At 37.4% G+C, this 18246-nt stretch overlaps 1 protein-coding gene across 1 annotated transcript in view; it reads left to right on the top strand.

Annotated features, from left to right (window-relative positions):
• The first annotated feature begins 2010 nt into the window (after positions 1-2010).
• WASF1 (WAS protein family member 1) overlaps positions 2011-18246 on the top strand; it is a 46490-nt gene continuing 30254 nt past the window's right edge. Inside the window, exon 1 of the mRNA XM_026846114.1 lies at positions 2011-2029. The gene's annotated coding sequence lies outside the window, so the exon portion shown is untranslated. The remainder of the gene's footprint in view (positions 2030-18246) is intronic.

Here is an 18246-nt window from a genome sequence, read left to right as displayed (position 1 = left end):
CTGACAGAATTGATTGTTTTGGGCTTAGATCCTAGACCTAACTCTTCAGTTTTCTCACTTCAGCCAGACTTTTCATCAAGGACAAATAAGACTGCTTCTGATTGTGAGACCACTCACTGTGTCTTTTAGGGACAACTTCTCAACCAAGCTCTTTCTGTTAATACTTTAGCTATTTTCTACTAAGTATGATGGCTTTGCTGTCCTCATTCCATTAAAAACTGCTCTAAGATGTATTAGCTTGCAGAGAGTCAAAGAGGCATGGCAGGGAATTTCTTCACTTCCAGAAATTTTGATTGACACTCTCATAAACAAGCCAAAGAAGAAAAAACTTTGGGTTACTCTTGCTCAATGGATATAGGTGATGGATTTGGTAGCCCTGTTACTTGCTCTGCAGTTCTTAGTATTACATCTCAGTGCTTTACAGACCTTGGTGCTGTAATATACTTGCCATATTTAGAGTCAGTTTCTTGGTTGCTCATACTTTTCCAGTTCAGTAGTTACCCAGAGTTGAGAGAGTTACTTTTCTGCTGGGATTCAAAGCCTCCAGTGACATACTGTGAAGAATGCTGCAGGTTGGTTGTCTCAGATGTCTGTAAATCAGAGACGTATGTTTCATTCCCTGCTGGTACTAAAGCAAGGACACTAGAAGAACTTGTGTAGCTACCCAAATCCCTAGTCTGCTCCTCAGATGATTTTTGTTCTCAACCTTCTTGAAAGCTTTGGCCTAAACAGTTGCCACAGCATGAAGGAAATCTTACAGTGTAAGACTACAGCACCATAGGAGTGATTCCACCCAGTGAGTGAGCTCAAATGCCAGCTCTTCCTCTGTTCTTGCATGGGTAATGGACGGTCTTATTTCAGGGATATGACAACTGCTGTAAGCAAAGACTAACCCTTCTTAAAATTATTTGGCTTTGCATATAACTCAGTCATTCAGTTCTCAGCAATACTTGAGTTGGGAGTTCAGGGGATTCCTTCTCAATTGCTGGTTTTTGTCTGCTTGTTGTCTTTCACCTTTCTGTGTCACCAAAAGTGTGATGAACACAGAGCACATGCTGGCATGGCTGTTCATCTAGAGATATGCTGCTAAAAGATGTTGTCCTCCCCCCCGCCCCAGAGGTTATTTAATTGGGTGCCGTTTAAACTTCTTTTTTATAAGAATTCAATGGCTGCCTTGGTATTCCTTTTGGAGTCTTTTCTGTGATTCTGAGATTAATTTTTCCATATGTTTTCCTTCAACCTGCAGAGTTTCAAAGGCATATTAAGACTTTGTAACCCTCAGTGGAGAAGACAACAATTCCACTGCAGCAGACAGTTTTTGTTTGGTGTTCATTGCACCTCAGGCATCACCTTGTATCTTTGCTTAGGAGAGGCTTCCCCTTAGCTCCAACTTCTTGCCAAAGAGAAAGAGATTTTGGGTTAGTGAAGTCTGGATGCCTGTATTTGCTGGTTCAAGACAATGTGCAAGACATGATGATGCTACTGTCTCTTCAGTAGAGATATTGGCCCACATCTCTTGGTTTTCAGGACACTTATATATCCTCTGTCTGGCAGAAAATACCTTGTAGTCTGTAGTGATCTGACCTTTATCATTGTGTGCCATTGGATCTGATAACGTTCTTATGCATAAAGTAGCCCTTTTGTGATGTAAAAATAATAGCTCCTTTCTCTTTATTAGTTAAAGGTTCCCTGTTTTGGGGATATTATTATATATAAAAAGTTCTACTAACCCCTACGGAGACCCCTGGAGAACAGCAGAATGACTCCAGACTCGGTTTCCACCTATGTTCACCTTTTCCAAGTTGTGATCTGTGCAATGGATTTTTCCTAGTGTCTCCCTACATCTTCTTTCCATACACTGATGAGCTCCTTAGGTGTTCTGGGCCATGTAACAGCCTGCCCCTATGCTGAATCCCATGCTATTAAATACACATCCCCTCCTTTTCAGGCATGTCTCCAGGTTATGTGGATTCCTGACTGGTGTTTCATCAGCATACTAGTTACAGTCTCCTGGACAGTCTTCTCATCTGTAAGTTAATAAAGTAACCTGAATCAGAATCTGAATAACACCTCTTGACTTGAACCAAAGTCCATGTGATAAGGTATTCTGAACTCCCTTGACAATGCAACTTGCCCTTCCATCAGAAAGGCATGTTGTTGCCTGGTTTTAATTATCTTAAATGTATATATAATACGCTTTATATATTTTTATGTAAAACTGGGAATTTAGTAAAGGACAGAAGTACAGTTGGAGAGATAATTTTCTAAGGAAAGTAGACGATGGAGAACACTTAGAATCAGAAAAAACTGCTATTAATCATAAATCTAGAATGGAGTTGTCATATTCTCTCCCTCCACCTTCATGAGACCCCACCTGGAGTCCTGTGTTCTGGGACCCACAGATTAAGAAGGACATGGACCTGCTCTAGTGAGTCCAGAGGAGAGCCACAAAGATGATCAGGAGTCTGGAGCACCTCTCGTAGGAAGACAGGCTGAGAGAGTTGGAGTTGTTCAGCTTGCAGAAGAGAAGGTTCCAGGGAGACCTTATAACGGCCTTCCAGTACTTCAAGGGGAGCTACAGGCAAGATGGGGAGGGACTCTTCATCAGGGAGTGTAGGGATAGGATGAGAGGCAATGGTTTTAAACTGAAAGATGGTAGATTTAGATTAGATATAAGGAAGAAATTCTTCACTGTGAGGGTGGTGAGACACTGAACAGGTTGCCCAGAGAAGTGATGGATGCCCCTTCCCTGGAGTGTTCAAGGCCAGGTTGGACGGGGCTTTGAGCAACTTGGTCTAGTGGCAGATGTACCTGCCCATGGCAGCGGGGTTGAAACTAGATGATCTTTAAGGTTCCTTCCAACCCAAACCATTCTGTGATATGATATGATATTGTGTCCGGTCATTTCAGGAGTGAATTGTGCTTCAAGTTAGTATCAGAGGCAAGGATTTAACTAGATTTAAGATGGATCTTGATTAGTTTAGTTCATGGAAGGTATTATACAGTGGTGTCTGCTGCATTGCATAGGATTAGATTTGTGGTTTAAGGATGATATATCCTACCCAAATTGTAATTTAGCTACTCAGAATATATGCATTTCTGATAGTCAAATCTATCTATTTTCAAAGACTGCTTAACATTATATGTACAGATACATTAGGCTCTTCCCTGCATAGCTGAGACATTTAATTCGAGTCATCCACACAAACCTAGAGGTGCTTAATTTGTGTAGATCTCTGGACAGCCTTCTAAATTCTCTTTATCAGTCACAGGAGAAGCTTGAAAAGGTGAGCTGGGGATTAGATCTGTGACTGATATATATATGAGTATAGGGATATTGTGTAGTTGAGAACTGTCAGTGTGGGGTTAATGGTTGGATTAGGTTATCTTCAAGGTCTTTTCCAACCTGGATGATTCTGTGATTCATGTAAGAGTGGTCATTACTGTCCCTGACTGATAGAGCATTCAGTTAGTCATGCCATGTTAGGGCACTGAGAAATATGGGTGCAACTCTCAAGCTAAGTGATTTAAACTTAGATCTTCCACTTTCTAGGGGAGAAAGGACAAGGCAGTAGAAGAAAAATGCCTTTTGAGTAACCAGGACATTAAATTGGAAGGATGCGTATCTAATTTTCTAATCAATAAATCTGGAGATGGTTTTATCCAATGACAATGCATGTTTTTTAAATGCATAATTATTTTCCGGGATTAAGATCTGGAAACTTAGTTCTACCACTTGCAGCTAATATCCCAATTTCTGGATAAGATTTGGCTTCCTTATTTGCTTGCTCAGTTTCAAGTGCTTTCACAAAAAATGTTCTGTGGCTTAATGCATTTGATTACTGCAATAAGGGAGGCATGAATTCATTCCTCTTAATCTGGTTTCCATCCTTTAATCAGTCTTTTCATTTCTCTAGTGAGTTCTCCAAACAGCAGGCTAGTTAGTGTTCAGGAGGCAAGAACCATCCTTCCTTGGTACTTCAGAGAGGGCAGATAGAGTTAAAATGAAGTACACAGAGGCCTTTTAGGTTTCTTCTTGGTTCCATACATCCTTGGTAGAAAAAAAAAAAAAAAAAAAGAGTAATGTAAATGGACTGGATTGCTCTTTATATGCACTTTGATTTCTGTGCATTCTCCGGAAATGCAGATGTTTACCTAGGTCTGGTGATCTCCCCCTGCTGACCGCAGAGACTGCTGAAGTGACTGTTGCTGTATTCCCAGTCATGCCCTTTTCCTTCCTTTTTCTGTGCTTGAAACCACGAATATTTGATAATTAGAATTTTATACAGTTTTATTCCAATACTGTGTCCTAAATTCTCTGAATATCTACAGTTAACATATCTTAAATGCAGAAGAAATTACTGAAATCATTGTGTTCCTTGGTTCTTAATGTTATCTACCTCTGAGGCAAACAGGTATCTTTATTACTTGATAATTATATGTACTAGTTCAAAGTCTAACAATTCCAGGCTATCTTTTCAGAGCACCCTGTAGAGACAGCTAAAGATAATCTTATTTTCTCCATTCCTATTCAATCACTATCTACTCTTTGTCTAAATACTTGTTAAGAGAGGAGGAGTCAACTTTATTATCACCCTTACTAGGTTTGCTCTTCCTCTTGGCTGGCTAGGCTGATCTTTTTGCTGTATAGTAGAGAATAAACACATTCACCATCTTTTCTTTTCCTTTTCATGTGTGTGGTCCCTCCACTTCCTCAAAGGAGCCAGCAGAGATCTGTGTTTACACAGTGTTTCCCTTATCACAGAAGATACTATGATTGTCACATGTAATAGTCCTGAGGGCAATGGATGTTTTTTCCTGCAGACTGAGAACACCTTCTTTTCCCTGATAAATATGTACATGCATACATATGGTTTTTGGTCATACTGATTTAATACAGTTGCTGCCATAAGCCTTGTATGCATACCTTTACTGTCTCTTACTGAAGAAGTCTGATGTAAGAGGAACACACAACTGAAAACAGTGTTCTGATCCCATGATGATAAAGTTCTCTCGCAGAGCTACCAAATGTGACTTGTTTGTCTCGGCTTGAAACTGAGGTGATGTCTCCAGTTCAGTTTCCATTCCCATAGATTTTGTATTTCCAAGCCCAAATCAGAAAGTACAAGAATGTGTGAATTTAAAGATGTTTTTATTTCATATTTGTGCCTCCAGTTATTTAAGCGAGTAACTTTAATTATTCAAAGGACAGCACAAAACCTATTTATTTTAAAAATCAAGTTTCCAAACCTGGGGTCAAGAAAAGAAGGTGAATGCAGTAATTCTTTGTCTGTGATTCCTATTTCATGCCAATCATTTCTAAAGTGCTCTCTGGTTTGAGACAAATTTCATAGGGGAACAGATATTTGAAACGTTGTTAAACTCCTGCACATATTATGAAAATGTATGTCTTTGCAAATGTTTTGGGCAGTGGAAAGGTGACCGTGTTAGTTTACATGTAAATAGATACAGGAAACCAGAGAGGAAAGGCATCTTACAGATATCTCAATTATGGGAATAGCTTTAGTTAAAGCTCACAATCAACCATGACACAAAAGCCTTGAGCGGACTAGCTTTAATTAGTTCCAGTGTTCATGAAAAAAATTAGTTTTCTCTGCAATATTTATTCCTTTCCTGGCAAGAATATTTCTCAAACTCAGACATGGATAATGAAAGTAAATGCTGGCTAGAATTAATTTTAGTATTTAAATTTAGGTTAAAATACTTATGTAAATATGAGCTTTTTAAACGCTGCTTATGAAATTACAAAGAAATCTAATTTTTTTTCTGGAAATTTTTTTTTATGGTATATTTTAAGGTGTTTAAATTATGGCTTGCAGAAATTATCAGATATTAGAACTAATTTATTAAAATATAACCATTTTTAAAACTTTCATGCATGTAATCCCTACTTGCTACATAAATTTGCTAAATGAAAACTGATTTCTTTACAGGCCAAAGGATGGAGCCTTATTTCTCTTCCATCAGAGTGTTGTAACAGAAGTGAAAATAGCATCACATTTCTTCTTAATGAATATTGGCATGAGTAGTTTCTTCAGTTTTCTGTAGAAGTTTATTTATTGTTTGGAAGTCCTATAAATTATGCTAATAGAAAAAAACTTATTGCAAGTTGTAAATGTGGTCGTGCAAAGAATCTCATTTAACTTCAGAATAACTACTTAAAGGATGAAGATTTTGAGAGTCTGGACTGTGGAATTCAACCTTCAAAGGACATCCAAACTAGAAATCTTATTAGGAAAAAAAAATCCGAAATTGCAAAATTGAATTTATGCAGGTGCGAATTTAAAGTGGGTGATAGCAACAAATAATGGTATAACTGAAAGAATTCATAGAAACAGAATTATTTGGGTTGGAGGGGATTTCTAAAGATCACCTATTCCAACCTTGTGGCAGGGACACCTTTCACTGGACCAGGTTGTTCAAAGCCCCGTCCAACCTGGCCTTGAACACTCCAGGGAGGGAGCAGCCACAGCTTCTCCGGGCAACCTGTTCCAGTGCCTCACCACCCTCACAGGAAAGAATTTCTTCTGTATGTCCAATCTAAATGTACTCTCTTTCAGTTTAAAAACATTGTCCCTTGTCCTGTCACTACAGGGCCTTGTAAAAAGTCTCTCTCCGTATTTCTTATTAGCCCTCTTTACATACTGAGAGGACACAGTAGGGTCTTCCCAGAGCCACATTTTCTCCAGGCTGAACAACTCCAACTCTCTCAGCCTTTCCTCATAGAAGAGGTGCTCCAGCACCCTGACCATTTTTGTGGCCCTCATCTGGACCTGGTCCAACAGGTCCGTGTCTGTCTTGTGTTGGGGGCCCCAGAGCTGGACACAGGACTCCAGTGGGGGTCTCATGAGAGTGATGTAGAGGGGGATAATCACCTCCCTCGACCTGCTGACCACACTTCTCTTGATGCAGCCCAGGATATGGTTGGCTTTCTGGGCTGTGAGCACACATTGCTGGCTAAACACCATCCTGATGTTTAGACTTGTTTAGGTATGTTCGTGTAATACAAATGCATCCAGAGAGCTCTTCTCAATTTTGGATGCCACCTTGCTAAAATAATACCAATAATTTAGATGGTACTTGGGTAAGAATAATAAACATTATTGGAATGAGTGATGCTTTAATTTTTTTTCAGCTAAATAAGAACAGAAATTTATCACTTCGTAGAATTGCTAACAAAGAAAGGGTACAATACCTGTAAATGGCTGAATGTTACAGTCAACAAGAAGTAAGAACTAATATCTGTTATCTGAAAGTACAGGGTAACAAAACTGTGAGGGAGAGAGGGAGAATTGACATGTTTTCCTGTGTATGAGATGTAGGTGGTTGTAGGAGAGTTTACCCAAGAAATTATGGGAAACCCTCTATCTAAAATGATGAAAATTGAGAAATTATTGTCCGAAATGACAATGCACTGGGTAAGAAACAGGCACATCTGAGTCCTCCTGTCTTTACTTAACAAACCTGTTACTTCAGTGGGGAGTTTTGACTGAGAGAAGGATGAAACAACCAATTTCTAGCCTTCAACCATGTAAATCATAAGTGGGTTTGGACTGTTGAATATTTAATAATAATTCTGTTCAAAAGTAAACAACTTCTCTGTGCATGTTAATACCTTTTTCCTGCAGCATGTCTGTTCAAACATGTTAAGTAGCATAAATGACAGTAGACAGGGCAAAATGTTGTTTATGAGCATTCACATTTTTTGCAACAAATCCTCTTCTGTGGAATTTTACTGTTCACAAGGGGGAAAAACTAATCTACAGAGGAGCTTAGCTTGCAATAATACGGTGATTATTAAACATCTGTACATCCGACTTGATAGTTGGTGTATCTTAATTCTTCTTTTAAAACTGTGAAAAAGAAAATCAAAACCAATAATCTGTCATTTGTGGTTTTGGTATCGTAGCATAAAATGCATTTCAGAATTTAGTATCGTAGCATAAAGTGCAGTGAAAATTTCATTTTCAAATAAATGGCTTATCTCTGGCTCTTGCAGTGCGAACAACTTAAAATCTCTAGACATGTTTTGAGGCACAAAAAGCTTCTGATAATCATTGTTGACACCTATTACTTAGTTTAGTAAGTGAGTACTAGTTAGTATAGTGTTTATCACCAGTGGATTAATATACAGGAACTGCATAAGTAGACCCTGCATTGTATACGATGTCTTAGTCAACAGCCCTCTGTACATTGATACTGTAGATTCTTGACATTATTTATTATTTCATTAGCATCCAATTTCCTTCTTGGATTCAGCAGTAAGGTCAACGCAGTGAAAGGCCCCCTTCCTTCCTTTCCTCACCCATTTCTTTCATTTTTAGCACATGGTAATTTAATATTTACTAGTTGTAGCTTGGAACCAAAGGAATAATTATTTCTTAATCGCTCAGCCTTCAGGGGGTTCTCCAGTTGTGTCTGGGGAAAAAAGGGCAGGCTTCGGTCACTGGGGGTGAGCGCTTCTTGGTTTCCTTTGTAAGGACAGCTCTGTTGTTAAGGCCGGGCACTGTGTGTTGAATTCTAATGCCTTTGTGCGAGGGCCAGCCTGCTTCGAAGCCAGCCAGCATGGGAGGTGTTGGCTGCGATTGATAGTGCCACAGCCCCGGGGGCTCCCTTGGTGTGGGGAGATGTGGAAGTTGGCAGTGCATCACTGATGGAGAATGCAGCAATTCAGTGCCCTAGCCAGGGTGGAACACCTTACCTTCCCAGTACCTGCCAGGTTACTTTTCTTGGCAGCTGGGAAGTTCAGGTACCTTTTCTTTAAATATTTATAATGTACTGCCACAATATACTGTCCACGCAAAAGCAGGTTGTTCTATCAGTGCAATAGAAGTATATTTGCATTCATTTTACACGCATTTAGTAAATTTTATAAAATTAAGTTATAAAATTGGCATGCACGTTTAATAGGTTTTATCCTGAACTGGTGGAGGACTATGTAACAAAGGTAACTGTTAATATATAGAATACATGTTTTCAAGAAAAATTGTAGAAAATTTTCAAAGGTAGTATGTTATGATAGATATGCTAAAACCATGGAACCTTGTACCCTCACTTCTGGTACTAAGGTTTTGATTTTAAATTAGCACTGGATTAGTTATCTGTCTCTGTCAAGACTATAATAAAGAGCTTTTGTTACAATCCATCACAGGGCTTTTGTGTTATACACTGTACGTAGAAACTGTTAATAGGAAGACCAGATTAATGCTGAGAAAAAAATGTCATCAGATAAAACATAGGTCTCAAAAAGCAATTTCAAATCACATAGTATGTTATGCATTAATACATTTTTAGCTTTTGGGGAACAGAGGAAAACTTGTAATCAAAAATTAATTTAAGCATTCTTAGCTGTACCTAAATTAGAATCCAGGATACTTCCAAAATTGTTTTTAATCAAATGACCTGACAGGAGCTCACTAGGAGAAAACTAATGAGTACAGGATAATATGAATAATATTTAGTAATTCTGATAAGAAATTTTGCATCTCTTTTTTTCAAGTCTTACTGGTAATAACTTAAAATATTTAGAGGTAGCAGTGTGTGCACATGTATATAATACAAATGCATTGTGCATACGTTTTATATTTTTAAAATTAATTTCTTCAGAAAGATTAATAGAAACACAAGTGGAAGGAGTCACTATTTTTTTTCTTGATTAATATCCTAACAATAAAGTGCAGTGTGGTTCCACATGACATATTTCTCCATTAATATATGGACATATATGATGCATTTCTCTTTTTTTTTTTGTTGTTGTTGTAGTAAGGTGTCATTAGAGAATGTGCCTGTTTGGGGACAATGATTCTCATTTTTTCTGTGAACTATTTACAGGATTGGTTTTGTAAGTTTACTTACAAAACTGTAGTTTAATACTGTAGTTTCAATGTTAGAAGGAAAAGAATTGATGATTAGTATTATGTGTCTTTAAGATCTGCATTTGGATTTGAGGAATGCAATTATATGCTATTCAGTTTCTAACTGTTTACTGTTTTGTAAATTTAAAGTATCACAGGTCATGAAGCGATTGGATCATCATTTATATAACAAAAGTTTTAGTTTAAAGATACTGAGAAGTAGAATTGTAAGCAAAAAATCCCCAAATAGCAATTAATTCTAATCTAACATCTCGAAATCTTAAGTGTTGCTATTTTATTACTTTGGTTTTAATGTACCTAGGGATTTTTTTTTAAATCAGAAATTTATTCTTCTTGTGTTCCATGTTTTTTACGTTATATATTTTGGAAGTAAGTTGTTATGCTAAATAAAATTCACTAGCTTCTTTAATTTCCATTTTTGCTTAAAATATTTAATATGAAGGAAATTTGTAAGTCTGAATGTTTCTTGCTGAGGACATGCTAAACAGTGTCATGTCTAACTTTGTTCACTGAATTTTGTCTGTGAGCCAGAAATGCAAGTGGCTTGGTACCTTATTGCCTCCAGCAGTCCTACTGTTCAGGGTAGGTAGTGTTGGACCTGAATTTTTTTTTTTTTTCTTTCTTACAAGAGCAATTTGATTTAAATAGTTCTTTATTAAGACAAACAGAAATGCTTTTACAGTTATGAGCAAGATACATCAGATAATTGCAGTGATAGTGGCTGGATTTTTTTTTCTTTTGCTGTAGTAAGATGCTGAGAAGCTGTTGGTAGTGGGGAAAAAATAAAGGAAGCAATGGTTGAAACAGTTAAAAGTATCAGTGCCTAACAAATTGACAAATCAGTAAGTACTTGTTTATGTTCCAGAAAATCAGAGGTGAAAACAAAGGAAAAACCTTCAGTTAGGTGAAATCAAGCAGAGCTTAGTCTTGTAGAAAGAAACTATCTAAAAAAGCCACAGTTTGTAAGCAGCTGTGCTCTGAATCGTTTGTATTTGAATTCCACTTCACTAACAGGAATTCTACGTAACAAAAAGGATGAGATTTGCAAAACCCACATACTGTTTATTTAACTGCATCGGTATTGGAAAAAAGAAACCAATATGGAGCTGAATATTCTCTCCTTGTATTTAAGAAAGCTTAGTTTTTTGCTCTGTACGAATAATGGAAGTGAAATCTTTCATTAAAGCTTGAGCAGAGGAGAGGACTCTATAAATGATGGTGACAGCATCTGTCATCTGCATACTGGGACAAGAGGGGCTAGTGACTGCACAAACAAAACAGAGGTGGGAGGAATTTCAGCATGTGTGTAAGGACCCTGAGGAAGCCCAAAGCTATACAGTGAGTTGTAGCCAGAGTCAAACTTCAAATGATCTTCCCCAACAGATTTGGAAGTGGTATGGAAGCCCTGAGGGCTGGACTCACTCAGAAGGAAGTGGTTATGATGCTGTATTTTGTTACACGTAGCTGCTTGACTCAATCCAGATTGCAGTGTTTCACTCACTGAAAATAGGCTGTTGGCTCCTCTAGAACTTGAGGTAGTTATGAATTGTCATGTCAGCTTATTCCCCTGATATATTGCTTCTCTTTCTATTAATAAAGCTGTACTTGCTGCATTGATACTAGGGGGTCATATTTTGCATAGTTATCCATACTGAAAATTCTGCTGTTGCTGCCATCATGAGTCACCTCAGTGTCAGGAACTATTAAAGATTTTTTGGAAAAGCTATTATATCACAGATAAAGCTCTTAAAAGTTAGCATACATATAATTAATCACCCCATTTCTTCATTTTTACTTCATTTTTACTCTATTAATTCATGATAGTCAGAACCAATTTAGGGCTGAGAATATAAAATGTTTTTTGAATGTAAAGATTATTGCCCTTTTTTTCTTTTTTTTTGGCTGAATGAAGATGAAACTTTGAAATTTTGGCAAGGAGGTAGATGTAGCTGCAGTTTGTGTCTATAATCAACCACATAGTTTTCAACTGTTTTTTCTATGCTCTTTAAAGATGAGTGTGCCTGTGTGTGTGCAGGTGTGCATGCCTGTGTGGGGGAGATATTGTAGTCTTAGGATGCACATCTGGGAGAAAATTGGCTGGATGGTAGCGGTTGAAAAGTAATTTTGTAGCACTGTCTGTAATTATGCCTCAGAGATTGAGTAGAACTACAAGTCCTACCCATTTTTGTGACTGCGATGTCTGTTTTCTGCTTGTCTGATGTGACAGATGTACTAAGATGGTTACAGATTGTTCTGCAGAAAGAAAATAGTAATTGTCACAGACAATTAAAACAATACGGAAGTCAGTCATTATTATATACAGAATAAAAATTACAAATGCATTCTAAATACATTTTATAAGTTAGATTGTTTTTTACAATCTGTTCATTATTACCTTGCAAATCAGATATTTTCCTATGCAGTGTTACTGAGATGGAGACTTCAGTGGCCCATTGACATATTAATCCATCCCTGCATAATCTTATCTTCAGTTCAGCAACAGAATATTTAGAGAATGTTTCAGATACTGTTATTGGTGTTACTTGAAGAATGGTATTTTTTATATTTGTGACTACAAACAAAATAAATATTAATGCCTGTGGTTTAATAAAAAAACGATTTATTAACTTCGTTTATATACTTTATATAGACATTGATCCTTAATGTTGACCAAACGTGTAACAACTTTTTTGAATAGACAATCTAGTCTAGGAGGTCTTAAGATGTAAACAATTCATTTTACACTCTTTCTGAAACAGCAGTGATGTCAGCATCACTTTCTAGTAATATATTTTGCATTTATTTTCTTTCACACTGCTTTTTAGTTACAATAAGGTCATCTTTTCCTACTCACTTGCACTTAGAAAAATTTTTGTGAGTTGCATAAGACTGAGATTTGAGGGAAGTGTTCCAAGAAGATCTTTCAATTCCGTAACATGGTTCATAACAGAACGGATTGCAAAACTGTAATTTTAACACATTTCTGTTGAATTGTCAATTTAAGATGTCAGTTGTCATCTTGTCAGTTCCAAGATGTATCCTCTAAGGGATGTTAATTGCCTTTAGAGTTTTAAAATTGTTATGTTGACTCAGCAGTAGGTGGTAGTGGCCTACTTTCTTGAAGGGCACCATACTGTTGGTGTCTGTTTCTTCACAAGCTTTTACCTGGATCTTGATCTTACAGTGAGAGCTGCAGAGAAACAAGCTGCATGAAGTCTGCACATTTGCCTTTTCATAGCAGAGGTCTATATTATAAGATCATAATCTTCAGATTTTCTGCAACTGGTATAACATGTTGTCTCACAGTATAATTAAGAGAAAATTTGACAAGAGAAGTATCTTGTTTTGTTAACTGATGCAACTCTGATTTTTCCAGATTAATTAACACATTTGAGGATTTTTATTAGCTACTTTCATTCTGTCCCCAAATCTGTATATTGTAGATGCAGTTAGTACATTATTACGCAAGCAAATATAAAAACTATTGTACATTCTATTTCTGCTTCTAAGGGTGGGTGGGGGAACTGTTAAATTGATTGTTGTGTTTGAAATAGTGGTTTGTTCTGCCAGCAGCTAGAACGTGATCAATTAAATGAGGCATATGAAAGTCATTGCTGTTGCACATACTTAAAGGAAGATTACAAGGAGTGTGATAATATTAAGGCATAAAGATATGCTATAGAAGTGTTTGAAATTAATTTTAGCTCTGTGAAAGCAAGGGTATTTAGTGTTGCATTATTGCTATATTGTATAAAAATTACAGATGAATGTTTTTCATTAATACTAAAAAAATAACGTCAAGTTTAGTAGGATGAAATGTAACTTAAGCAGACGTAAACTTTCATTAAAAAAGACATGTGATTGTGGAATTTCATTTGTCGTCTGAAAGTAAAACTGAAGTATAGTTTAATTACCAGTTAGACTGTTGGGCAAGTTAGCTAGTTTTCCCCACCTTAGTGTTGTGCTTTCATTCCTACTTGTATTACTGTACTTGCTAGAAAACCCGAATCATTACTGTGACAACTGACATTTCAAATTTTTCACAAGCTTCCAGTAATGTAACATTTCTCCACACATCTTGCAATTCTGAAATATTTCTACAGGAGCGTGTCGAAGGGAAAATGATAGTTGTTTCCTGCATCGGTGCTACCCGGGGCCTTCGCTTGGCAGCAGCGGCAGCAGCAGGGTGAAACCGTCCTGGGCAGAGTAGCGCGGCTCCCGCCAGGGCTGGGCTTGGGCTTGGGGGCAGGCACCCTGGGAACAGGTGTCTCGGCTTCTGCCAGCACCGTTTGAGAAGTATGAGACAGAGATAGAAGAGTGTCACCCATAAAGTCCCTAATAGCTGAGGAGGGCTGTGCAACACACTAAACAACTTGTCTTCTGAAAAGAAGTGTGGTCGGATCTCATTAAGGCTGTTCTTCTGAAAAGATATTAATTAACTTTCATTAGTGCCATTGTTCTGCAGTGTTTTAAGTAATGGGAATTAATTGAAAATTAACTGGAGCATTTTACATAATTCCTAAAAAAAATTATATATCAAAGCATGATAGATTAATAAAAACATTAGACAGTCATTATGTACACATACTCGTATTATGTACTCATAGCCTCAGCATATGTGTGGGGGATGAGGTTGTGCCAGCCTTTGTGCAACTGAAGTAGCAGAGGGGTTTGTAAAGAAGATTAGAATTGGCTTCTCAAGTGGATTCAGAGCGCTTCAAAGGATGCATAGGAACTGAAGGAGAGAGTTTTCAGTAGTGGCTCTGCAAGAGAGATCGGCATATCTTTGTGAAGAGTTTCAGTTTAAGATCACTGTAAAGTAAAGCACTTCCATTTCACTCAAGTGTAAACTAGTGCTGCTTCTTAAGAATTGCCTCAAAGATTTATATGGGACAGTAGGGAAGAGGAGATACTTGTGTTTGAGGATTGCCTTCTCTTCCCTGAGTTTGGAGCTGGGGAGCAGTGGGGCTGAGGGGAGGGAGAGCTCTGAGACCTGTGCAAAGGGAGGAGGAACTGTAAGTCTCTGAGGAGGTGTCATGTAACCTGCCAGCCTAGGGAACCTCTTACACACTGACAAGCCTCTTCTCTCTTCTGCCTGTTTGGATTATGAACAGTTTCTAGGGCTTACTCAGGAGCAACGTGGTAACAGGATTTTACAATCTAGGAATGAATTTTTCCTTTGCTGCCTGAGTGGAGCTTGGGTAATGTATGGTTTGGGAGCCGGGGCTGGGGGTGTGTGTAATTTTTTGCTTTTCACCTAAAGGATATACTAGCTTGTAACAATGCCTTTTTTCTTCTTTCACAGCTCTAAAGCTGCATAATAAATACAGTGATTTCATAATTTTTCAGCTTTCTTGATAAGAACTGCGTTAGGAAAGACATCTTTTATAGGAGTGAAGAAATTGTTTGGGTACAGTAAAGTTCTGTTTGCTGTTGCACACCTATTGCTCCCCGTGCTAGGATGGCTAAATACGATGGGGGAGAAATCATCAAGACCTTCTAGTGGTTGCAACAAACTGCAAAGAATATGTGGTTCGTAGTGGACAAATTACCAGTAGGTACTTTTGTTCTATACAGCATCCTGTGCCATTGAGTTCCACAATTTAATAAACATTGTATGAAATGCCTTTTCCTTTGTTTTAAGAGTGCTTGAGTGATATTTTTCTTGTTGCCTCGTTATTTTTTCTGTGAGAAGTGGGGAAATAATCTCTGTTCAAGCTTGCATAGTTTTGAAACATGATGATTTGGAAGGTGTCGGTTATATCTTTCGTCGTTTGTTTCCCTTCCAAGGTATTCTTGTTTTAAAACTCTTCCTTTTATCATGCTTAGGTTTCTTTCTCTGTTCTCTTTTCTTGTTATACTGTATCTTTGGGTAGGACAGCCACAACTGCATTATTCAGATATTAGAAAATGGTATTTGTGGGGGTTTGGGGAGAAAAAAAGGTCAAAGAGTAGATTTTCTGCCAATTCTAGAGAGGTCAAAGTGAGAAAATTTCCACTTTCTTAAATGGACTTTTTTCAGGTTTAGAGTTTTATATTTTGACATCCAGGGAGTTTTGGCTTAATCTCTACTTGTGCAGCACCTTTTTAGGCCTGTTGGAGAAAATGTTTGGGCTAATACTGTGTCTTTACAGCTATTTTATTATAGAAACAAATTAGACCAGTAAAGGGCAGTACACACTCAAATGCTGTTACTTAAAATCTAGCTAACAGTTGGCTGGAATTACTTTTAAGATTTATTTTTTTTTTTGCTTATTGCTATTACACAATTTTGTAAAGATCTGTCACTTGAGCATCTGAAGCTTTATGATCTGTACATGCTATAAATTGGGCAAGTTTTTTCATGAATGATATAAAATCAAAGAGGGAGAGCAATATCCTCACTTCTTAACATCTTGATTACATAAAACAACAGAAAAAGTGCACTAGTCATCAACTGTTTTTGTTTCTTATTTACAGATTTATTTTTTTTTTAACCTTTATAACTCAGATATATATTAGATAGAAATAAGGACTATTTCCATTTCTTTTATATGTAGATGTGTACTTTTTCTGTGAAAATGTTTCTTTACATAACTTGTTTGGATCTCTTTTTAAAAGACTTGCCTACTGTGCTGTTTATACAACAGTATCATTAAAACAGTAATCAAGAAAGGACTTAACTCTGGAATTAATATTTAATTGCTTCTGTAGAACACTGCTCATATATCATTTGTTGTGTTTCTTTGACAGTGACAGAATGGTTCCTTTATTTTCTGTTGGGGAACCGTGATAACGAACCTGTAGTTAAGGGTTTCTTCAGGGTCTTGTCACTGGGGGTATAGGGGTTGTGCACTCCTAAAACAGAAGCTCTGCTGGTGGGGTCTATTTGATCTCCCTTGCTTCATGATGCACTTGTGTCTTGCACCAGCAGGTATAAAGTCTCACTGTAGTTATAAACATTTGTCATTGCTTCTATCTGAGACATTGTTCAGATATGCACTTTTTATTTAATTTAGCTCGTATGTAGCAGCTAGCTTTTTAGGTATTTAGGGACTAGAAAGATTTTGGATATTCCTAGAAAATAAAAAACTGTTCTTATAATTTACCCCTGCCCCATGCACACTTACATAATTTTTACTGTTAATACTGAGAAACTAAATTACAATACTTTGAGTTGTATAATCTTTCCCTTAAGCCAGTGACTAGAAGATTTATTTTCATTGGCTTTTCTCCCTCAAAAGCATAAAATGTTTTTGATACTTCTCTCAAGAAAATAAGGGCAGTAGGCATGGTGTTAAAATACAATGAAGTCTAATCAGATCCTGGAAACAGGTTTTTCTCAGGTAGACTTAAGGATCCTGCCTGCGTTCATCAGCTATGAGCCCTGGCTTCAGTGAAAGAATATACTCCCAGGAAAAGTGGCAAGGAGAAATCTAAGCAGTCTGCGAGAGGAAAATACTCCATTACAGTTGTCTTTGACTCTTAATTCCCTATGCCATTCTAGGTCAGCAAAATTTCAGCTCAACCACCATGACCTTATATTATTCTTACCCAAAAAGTCTCTCTGTTTCGCCCAAGTAAGGATAACAGTGATAGAATATATACTGTTGGGAAGATTCATTCTGTGGTGCAACATGAAGCCCTAGCTGCATACTGGAAGCATTTTGGGATAAAGCTTCTAAGCAGAGGACAGATGAAGGTGTGGCAGGCTGTCTGTTGAGGGATTAGGACTGCAGGTTGTGTTGTGGAAAACTTGTCTGCCTTGCTGTCTCTAGAAAGTGTGATCTCTTCTGCAATTTGAAAGGAGACTGTTATGCCAATACTGAGTGTATCCATTCTCTGCATATCAAATAAGAGTTTTGCATTGGTCATTCAGAGTTTTACATGGCAGGTGATGGGAAAATTACAGAATTTTAGGGAATCCATTTTTCATGAAGAAGAGTTTTAGTAGACAGATCTTAATAAGCAGCACTAATAAGATAAGAGGCATAACTTGCCCCCTGGGACACTCCTTCCAATCAGTGTCATGGGTACAGAAAATTACAGCCTGGGATTCACAGATTCGTAAGCTGTCTGCAGAACTTGTAGTCTTAATTAATTTAGCATATGTGGATATGAAAAGATGTGGAGGGGTAGGATTTTGAAATCGTGGAGGACTTCGCACTGCAAGTTTACTGAGGACACTTTTGCATTTGGAAGATGCCTTCTTAGCTGAATATATTGTCAGTAGCAGTGTAGGTAGAGGGGAAACATCTTCTCTTTTCTTACCTAGATTAGATGTGATTTAGAAGTGATGTTTAGACTAGAAGGGTGACTCCTGCTAGTAACATGACATTACATAATGGATGGATCATGTCTACCTTTCAGG

Source organism: Athene cunicularia, assembly GCF_003259725.1.
Source record: "Athene cunicularia isolate RWA chromosome 3 unlocalized genomic scaffold, athCun1 chr3_part1, whole genome shotgun sequence".
Lineage (NCBI taxonomy): Eukaryota > Metazoa > Chordata > Aves > Strigiformes > Strigidae > Athene > Athene cunicularia.
This window is presented reverse-complemented; position numbering and strand designations above follow the sequence as displayed.